At 41.0% G+C, this 8,849-nt stretch overlaps 1 non-coding gene across 1 annotated transcript; it reads right to left on the reverse strand.

Annotated features, from left to right (window-relative positions):
• Positions 1-919: 919 nt before the first annotated feature.
• On the reverse strand, positions 920-1,082 carry LOC131405042 (U1 spliceosomal RNA). Its single transcript, XR_009219908.1, has one exon. It is a non-coding gene; the product is annotated as a U1 spliceosomal RNA (small nuclear RNA).
• Positions 1,083-8,849: the final 7,767 nt, after the last annotated feature.

Here is an 8,849-nt window from a genome sequence, read left to right on the forward strand (position 1 = left end):
ATCGATCGGAAAGGGAAACACCAGATCGACTGAAGGGAAATGACACAAATCAACTGGAACGAGAAACACCAGGTTGACCGAAAAGAGAATACATCGGATCAATTACTTCACAATAAATCAATTACTCACAACATCCACGCCCCACTGCCGGGAAAGTCTTGTCAATCGACACGGCCAGGCAAGGATCACACGTCCTGGGCAAGGCGTCCCTTCCACAGGTGGAACTCTCACTCGGGCTCAGTTTCCAGGAGTTTTTATACCATCAGTAATTTCCAGAGTAAGCAGTTACAGAGCTTTTTTCCAGAGCAAGCATCTAGTGTTCCCATGCACAAATGGTTATCAGTGGCATGCGTGCACTGAGCCCCCTGGCTATCGTCCCAGCCCAGTAGTTGTGTATGTGCATTGTTTACCCTGCTTATCGTCCCAGCCCGGCACAGATGGCCAGTCTGTCCCAGGCTGCGGCACCCAAAGGGCCTTGAAATTTTTACACATTGCAACTATCTCCATGGGAGAAGGGCCAGTTCCCACCACACAGAAAGCAGCTTTTATATTTCTTTTTGTGCTGGTGGCTGTGGGTCAATGGAGTGGCCAAACATGGCTGCACTCATGTCAAGACACACCATGAGGTGAGCGTGCACTACTACGCCCCAGCACAGGAACCCTGCAAATGTTCCCATGAAGCTTGGAGCGTAAAGCAAGGTGCTGTGTATGAAGCAGCTCTTTGAGCTGCACGAACACCCAGGGTTCACTGGTGCTAAGGAGTGCATCCCACTAGGATAGAAAAAGAAAAACCAGGTGCTAAATGCTCGTGCAGGCTGTGGGCTTCATGTACCATGCCTTTCAATGCTCAGAGGCGCAAGTGCACACAGAGAAGCCAGAGTTCACATGCCACTGTATTTGTCCTTTGTACAGCGAAGATCAGGGGAAAGCATGTACACAGTCCCCCACTACCACAAATTATGCAGTCCAGTTTCCCACATTTGGGGAAATCGTAGGGGTCAGCACATCAGGAGTGCAATGGATAAGCCTCTATCTGGGAAAACCACCTTCATGATCAGGTATCTCCTCTGCCAGGTAAGTATGAGAGGCCTGCCTGCTGCCCCATCACAGCCTCATATGCTTTGCACTATACACACATCATCGTCACTTTACTCCCCAAACCCCCGGGGCCTCTCTATTGATTACTGAGATAGGAGGAGCATTGATGCCTCCAATCACAATTTTGGGCTTACCTATTTCTCCTTTCTGTTCTACTAATTTTTTGCTTTATATAATCTGAAGCTCTGTTATTGGGTTAGATACCTACTTAGAATGGTTATATCTTCTTGAAAAATGTCCCCTGTATCACGAAGTAATGTCCTTCTTTGTCTCTGTGCAGGGTAAGGATTTTACAACAGAAAGCTTCCATTTTCTCCCTCTCATCGTTTTTGCTGTTCTTGTCATCGTACATTTCATTTTTACTTGCAGTATAAACCCCATGTTATACTTGAAAATGTTTTGCTTTATCCAGTCAACTACTTTTAAGAGATTAAGAAAAAATGCCTTTTATGTTTATGCACCTTATTACCATTTCTTGTGCCCGTTATTGGGTAAATCCATACTTCTATCTGATATCATGTTTCTTCCGCTAGGATTTCTCATGTGAAGGTCTGATGGAAATGGATTCCTTCAGCCTATGTTTGTCTGAAATGTCTTTACTTCACTCTCATTTTTGAAAGATATTTTCACTGGGTATAGAATTCTGGGTTGAAATTATTTTTCTGTTCAATATTTTCACAATATTGCTCCAATGTCTTCTGGATTGCATAGTTTCAGATGAGGAGTCTGTAATCTATCTTATTTTTGTTCAGCTACATGTTTCCTTTTCTCTGATTGTCTTTAAAATTTTTTATTTTTCTTTGCTGTTCAGCAGCTTTACTAGGACTTTTCTCAGTGTGTTTTCCTTTTATTTTTGTGCCTTGATTCTTTGAGCTTCTTAGGTGTGTGATTTTTTTTTTTTTTTTGTCTTTCATTAATTCTGGAGAATTCTGCAAATATTTCTTCTGCCCCATTCTCTCTCTTATCTTTCTGGAACTCCAACTATACAAACATGGAACTATAGAATATTGGTCAACATCTTTTACACTCTATATTTTTTTGTCAGTAATTTTTTTCTCTTCCATCTTAGTTTGGTCAATTTGTGTGTGTGTGTGTGTGTGTGTGTGTGTGTGTGTGTGTGAGTGTGAGGAAGATCAGCCTTGAGCTAACACCCGATACCAATCCTCCTGTTTTTGGCTGAGGAAGATTGGCCCTGGGCTAACATCTGTACCTATATTCTCTACTTTATATGGGACACCCCACAGCAGGGCTTGACAAGCGGTGTGTCGGTGTGCTCCTGGGATCCGAACCTGTGAACCCTGGGCAACCAAAGTGGAGTGCACGCACTTAATTGCTGTGCCACCAGGCCAGCCCCTGGTCAATTTTTATTGACCTATCTTCAGGGTAACTGATTTTTTCCTCTGCGGCTTCCACTCTATGGGTAAGTCCAGTGAAGAAGTTGTTCATCTCCAAACTCATTAAAAACATTACTAGCATTTCCTTCTTTTTATTATTTTCCATCTCTCTGATGAAATGCTTCATCTGTTTCCTTCAGCAGTTTATTGCTTTTACTGTGTGCTGAGTGTGAGACCTGGGGTGCCACAGGGCTTTTTCTCAGCATTTCTGCCCCATTCTCAGCTCTAATCTGCCTGCGTCATAGAGGGGTCTCTTGCTGCACTCTTGCCTCTCCTCTAGAAGTAGATTTGGGTGGCTTAAACAACAGACGTTTATATGCTCACAGTTCTGGAGTCCAGAAGTACAAGATGAAGGTGCTGGTAGAGTTAGTTTCTGGCTCTCTTCCTGGCAATTAGAAAAGGCTGCCTTCTTTTGTTGTCCTCACAGAGACTTTTCTCTGTGCGTGGAGAGAGATCTCTGGTGCCTCTTCCTCTTCTTATGTGGATGCTAGTCCTATTGGATTAGGTCCCCATCCCTATTATCTCATTGAACCATAATCAGTTCCTTAAAGGACTTACCTGCAAATACGGACACAGTGAGTGTTAAGGCTTCAATATAAGAATTTTGGAGGGGACACAATTCAGTCCATAACACCAAGCAACAGGAACAGTCCTATGATCCTTTACCTGTCAAATCCTATGATATTTGCCTGGTGTTGGGACTAAGTATTAGCAAAATGCTGCTAATATTGCTAGTTCTTGATATTATTTCAATCTTCTTAAATTTATTGAGGCTTGCATTTTTTCCCAACATATGATCTATCCTTGAGAATGTTCCATGTGCACTTGAGAAGAATGTGTATTCTGTTGTTTTTGGATGGAGTCTTCTATATATATATCTATTAAGTCCATCTGCTCTAACTTTTCTTTTAAATCACTATTTCCTTGTTGACTTTCTGTCTGGATGATCTATCCATTGATGTAAGTGGGGTGTTAACTTCCCCTACTAGAATTGTGTTGCTATTAATATCTCCTTTTAGGTTTATTAATAGTTGCTTTATGTACTTGGGTGTTCCTGTGTTGAGTGCATATATATTTATAAGTGTTATGTCTTCTTGGTGGTGTGTCCTTATTATTATTATGTACTGCCCCTCTTTGTCTCTCATTACCTGTTTTGTCTTGAAGTCTAATTTGTCTGATATAAGTATAGTAACACCTGCTTTCTTTTGTTTGCCATTAGCATGGAGGATTGTCTTCCATCCCTTCACTCTGGGCCTGTGTTTGACTTTAGAGCTGAGATGTGTTTCCTGGAAGCAGCATATTGTTGGGTCTTGTTTTTTAGTCCATCCCTCCACTCTGTGTCTTTTGATTGGAGAATTCAATCCATTTACATTTAGAGTTATTATTGACATATGAAGGCTTAATGCTGCCATTTTATCACTTGTTTTCTGGTTCTTCTGAATTTCCCTTGTTTCTCATCACGTGTATTTTAGACTACCTATTCAATTTGGTAGTTCTCTATGAGACTTTTATTAGTTTTCTCTGTGTTTATCATTTGTGTCTCTGTTCTAATAATTTGTTTAGTGGTCACCATGAGATTTGTATAAAAAAATCTCATAGATGAGATAGTCCATTTTCTGATAGCTTCTTACCTCTATTAACCGAAGCAGGGTCCATCCTTTTCCTCTTCCCCTTCTAAGTTATTATTGTCACAATTAATCCACCTTGTGTTGTGAGTTTGTGGTTAAAATGATGATATTATAGTTATTTTTGATGTTTTCCTTCCTTTTATCATTAATGTTATAATTGTTTGCTAACCTGTTCTGATAGAGGGCTGAAATTTTCTGATTTTGTCTACCTATTTATCTCCTTGCTCAAGGCTTTGTAACCCCCTTCTTTTTTGTCAGGTATTAGGGCCTTCTTGAGCATTTCTTGTAGTGGGGGCTCTTTTGATGATGAACTCCCTCAGCTTTTGTTTATCTGAGAAAGTTTTTATTACTCCATCATATCTGAAGGATGTTTTCTCTGGATAGAGTATTCTTGGCTGAAAGTTTTTGTTTTTCAGAATTTTGAATAAATCATTCCCCTCACTCCTAGCATGTAAGGTTTCAGTGGAGAAATCTGTTGAAAGCCTGATAGGGGTTCCTTAGTAAGTTATTTTCTTCTGCCCTGATGTCCTTAATATTTTTCTGTGTAATTGACTTTTGGCAGCTTTACCAGTATATGCCTTGGAGAAGGAGTTTTTACATTGATGTAATTAGGAGTTCTGATAGCTTCTTCCCCTTGTATGTCCAGCTCCTTCCCCAGGTTTGGGAAGTTCTCAGCTATTATTTCTTTAAACAAGCTTTCTGCTCCATTCTTCTTCTCTTCTCCCTCTGGAAGACCTATAATCCTTATGTTGCATTTCCTGACTGAGTCAGATATTTCTCAGAGAATTTCTTCATTTATTTGTAGTTTTAGTCCTCTCTCTTCATCCATCTGAAGCATTTCTATATTTCTGTCCTCCAGACTGCTGATTCTCTCCTCATTAATATCAGCCCCATTATTCAGGGAGTCCAGATTTTTCTTTATCTCATCCTTTGTGTTTTTCATCTCCAACATTTCTGACTGGTTTTTCTTTACGGTTTCAATCTCTTTTGTGAAGAAGTTTCTGATTTCATTGAAAGGTCTATCCATATTTTCCTATAACTCATTGAGTATTTTTATGATAGGTATTTTGAATTCTCTGTCATTTACATTATAAATTTCTGTGCCTTCAGGATTGACTTCAGGGTGCTTGTCATGTTCCTCCTTGTTTCGAGTATTAATGTATTTTATCATACTCTTTGATGGCATGGATTTGTGCCTCCACATAGTGATAGTATCTGGTCACAGATTCCACCTGCCACCTCTGGGTGGGGGTCAAGAGCTGTGTGTTCTGAGCCCTCTGCAACCCCCAACTGGCTTGCTCACAGCTGCTGCTTTTCTATCATATGCACAGGTGCTCTGGCTGACCAGCTGAGCTGGAGCACCGGGCAGGGAGAAGGGCACCTTCTTTGGCCTGCCCAACCTGGGTGGCCTTCTCACTCTGCCCTCGGCTATCTGCTCTCCTTGAGTACTGGTTTGATGAAGACACCCCTGCAATAGCTTAGTGACCTCTGTGTGAGGCTTTCCCATGGGCTGTGGTGGAACATGGATAACAAACCTGCTCCCACAGAGGGCCGCCCTGCCCCCCTCTCTCCTTAGAGCTGTACGTGCCCTTGGTCAGTGCTATTCAAGGAGAGAGAGGAGATCCCCTTACCTGTTTCCACTTCCTCTTGGGGGGTCTAGTACCTTAATCTTCAGATTTATAGCTGCCTGAGTCTTTCAGACATCTTTTCTGTTATATGATTGTCCTCTGTTGGTATATGAATGTCCTTTCCATTACATCTTATGGAGGAGAGTCTAAGAGAAGAGCTCACTCTGCCATGATGCTGACAGCACTCCCCGTTATTGCTAGTTCTATGTTTAGAAAAGCACACTTGAGCTAGAAAGCAAGGCCATACAGAAAAGAGTGTAGGTCACACAGGTAATAAATGGCAATAGGAAGATTATAGCCAACAAAAAGGGTGCTCATAAGAGAGTTGTGATTCCAGGGAAAATTCTCATCATGCTATTTCTAGAAAAGTGTATTTGAGCAAAAGAATAACACTCTTAGATGATCTCTTTCGGATCTGGCACTGATTAATGCCAGGAGAACCCTATGAACCTTTTTGTCCAGATAAGACAAATTAGATTCTTGGGGATTTAGGAACACTGCCTAAAATCTCCCAAATGATCAAGAACAGCCTTGCCTAGTGAATCTTCCCCAGCCCTCTACTTGGCCCTCAAGGAGCGGTCTGGAAAGGCTGATTTTGAGCAAAGAAAAGGTGCAGAGGTGGCGCAACCCAATGATCCTGCCATTAAGACTGTCAAACTCTAAAGTCTGAGTGAACCCAGGGTCTTGAGTTGAATTAATCTCTTTGCCTTTATCAGAATTGTTTACCCAAGTTCAGAGAGCAGGAAAATGAGATTGTACAGATCAGATTGTACAGACCTTCCTGAGGGTCTAGAAAGACAGGAATTTCTGACTAATTGGATGTAGAGTGTGAGAGGAAGACCCGCAGTCAAGGAAAACTCTGATTTGTTGGCCTGAGTGTATGGAAGGCTGAACTTGGCATTAAGTAAGGTACAGCAGGTAGTAGGGAAAAATTCCAGAATCCAGTTGAGGGCTCCGGGATCCTTGCTCAAAAGTGTTCTCCCTCCAGCCTTCTCCATTCCTACAGTCACCTGAATCCTTTTGGAGGTTGGGATACCTGAGTGTCGGTTCTGGGTCTCTTGTCAAAGTGGATGCCTCTGCTTCCACCTCCTCTTGGCAATATGGTCCACTCTCTACCATGGCGACCTTCTCTCCATGTGGGCGCCTTGCAAAGGTGCAGCCCCAGGGCAGTTCTGAGATGCCACCAGGAAGAGGCAGCTTGTTCCGGGACTGAGAGTGGTAGACCTGGTGGGCCTCTTGGCTCATAACTGTCACACAGAGCCCTTGGCCTTTCATGTGGGGCTCCCTTTGTGGAGAAAGCAGTGAGGGAAAGGCCTGTGGGGAGGGAAGAGAGGGAAGCAACAGGGAGCCCAGGCAAGTGGGGCAGTGCCAGGTTCTCAATGCAAAGAACTCAGTTTTTAGGGTTAATTTTGAATTTCATCAATAAGAACTATATAGAAATGTGTTTTCTTTTTTTGTTATATGCAGACCGCCACAGTATCCTGATTTTGCCTCTTGGCCCACAAGCCTGCACTATTAACTACCTAGCTCCTACAAACAAGTTTGCTGAACTCTGCATTAAAAAATGCCCAACACTTCCCAGAAAGGACACTCAGGAACTTCTTTTACTCACTTCCCTGTCTAGGACAAATGTCCTGACAACAAAAAAGTTCCCTTTCTTGGCTTGAATTGATTAGTATTTAGTTTGTAGTCATTTGCAATAAAACATTAATACATAGTAATTAAAATAAATATGTACTTAACATATTTAAATATTGGGCATAAATAAAGGATAATATTGAGATAGAAAATAGTACCAAATCTGAGCTTGGAAAGAACTTTTGTGATTTGGTATAATCATTTACCTCTTCTGGGAATACATCAGCATTCTTGATAAAATGCTGACAGAGTACAATAAGTTTAAGAGTTCCTTCTGGAAACCCTGCTCAGTTGATTATTAATTTTGGATGGAACTAAGTAAGCTTGAAGTATTTTCACAAGAAATGTAATTGTCTTTGCCCAGACATTCTTCTTCTGTATTCAGTTTAACAATGATTAGCAACAAATGTTCTCATAGTCTCTATCTATCAAGACAGAAATATGTGAATTGGCTTAGGTATAAACTTCTTCTCTTGGGGAAGGCTTGAAATCAACCTCTGACACATGCCCATAAACAAATTGTGGGTGAGACTTTTTAAGCAAAATATTTGACCATATGAAAAAGAAAAATGAGTCCAGACACATATAAAACTGGATATCTAATTACAAGTAAAGTACAAAATTGGAGAAAGTACAAGTAGCATATAAAAGGAAAAGTGGTTCCTATCTACAATAAGTTTTAAATCCATAAAACCCAAAAGGTTATATCCACTGAACTGAAATTTAGGAGTTAGAGATGCTGAGAGACATGATCTGTTGTTTGAAGTATTTTGTCTTCTGACATATACAGAGGCTGTAGCTGCCAGAAGAGTCCCACATTGTTTTACTCCTCCTCTAGTGATGTCATTCCTTAAAGGCATGCACATTAAGGGCTAATTTTCAGTCCAGGAAGGCAGTGATATCATAGATTCCATTGCACAATGTTTACTGACAGATGGTGCCTGAAAAACTCCAAATAAAAAACCTCTTCAACATCTCTTGAAAGGTTGGAAACACATTCCACTTTCTCCTGCCTGCACAAGCGTCCTGATTTCAGAAAGTTCCAAGGACTCAAGAGTGTGAGAGAAAAACCTCCTGAAATTTGTTGTCCAAGACAAAATATGACACTTCTCTTTCTTTTAGCAGGGTATTGGGATTGGTTAACATTTCTGGAAATAACCCTTGGAAAATTGTGGAGTGGGGGTGAAAATGACCTTCTCTATGAGAATCTCTCCTTTGGTGTCTCTTCAGAGTTTGGAGTGTTACTCTGTGTGCATATTTTATAATTTGGTATCTGGTAATAATTTCCATAAGACAGCAAATGAATATTTCTTATGAAAGAAACATGATTTCTTGTGAAGAGAGTATAATAAACCACTACCAATGAAAACTGTTTCTTTCACATGCTGAGAACACACAGGAGAGGAAATTATGCAATAATCATGATGAGAAAATACTCTGCACCTTAAACACATACGGTCTCT

Source organism: Diceros bicornis, chromosome 4 (genome assembly GCF_020826845.1).
Source record: "Diceros bicornis minor isolate mBicDic1 chromosome 4, mDicBic1.mat.cur, whole genome shotgun sequence".
Lineage (NCBI taxonomy): Eukaryota > Metazoa > Chordata > Mammalia > Perissodactyla > Rhinocerotidae > Diceros > Diceros bicornis.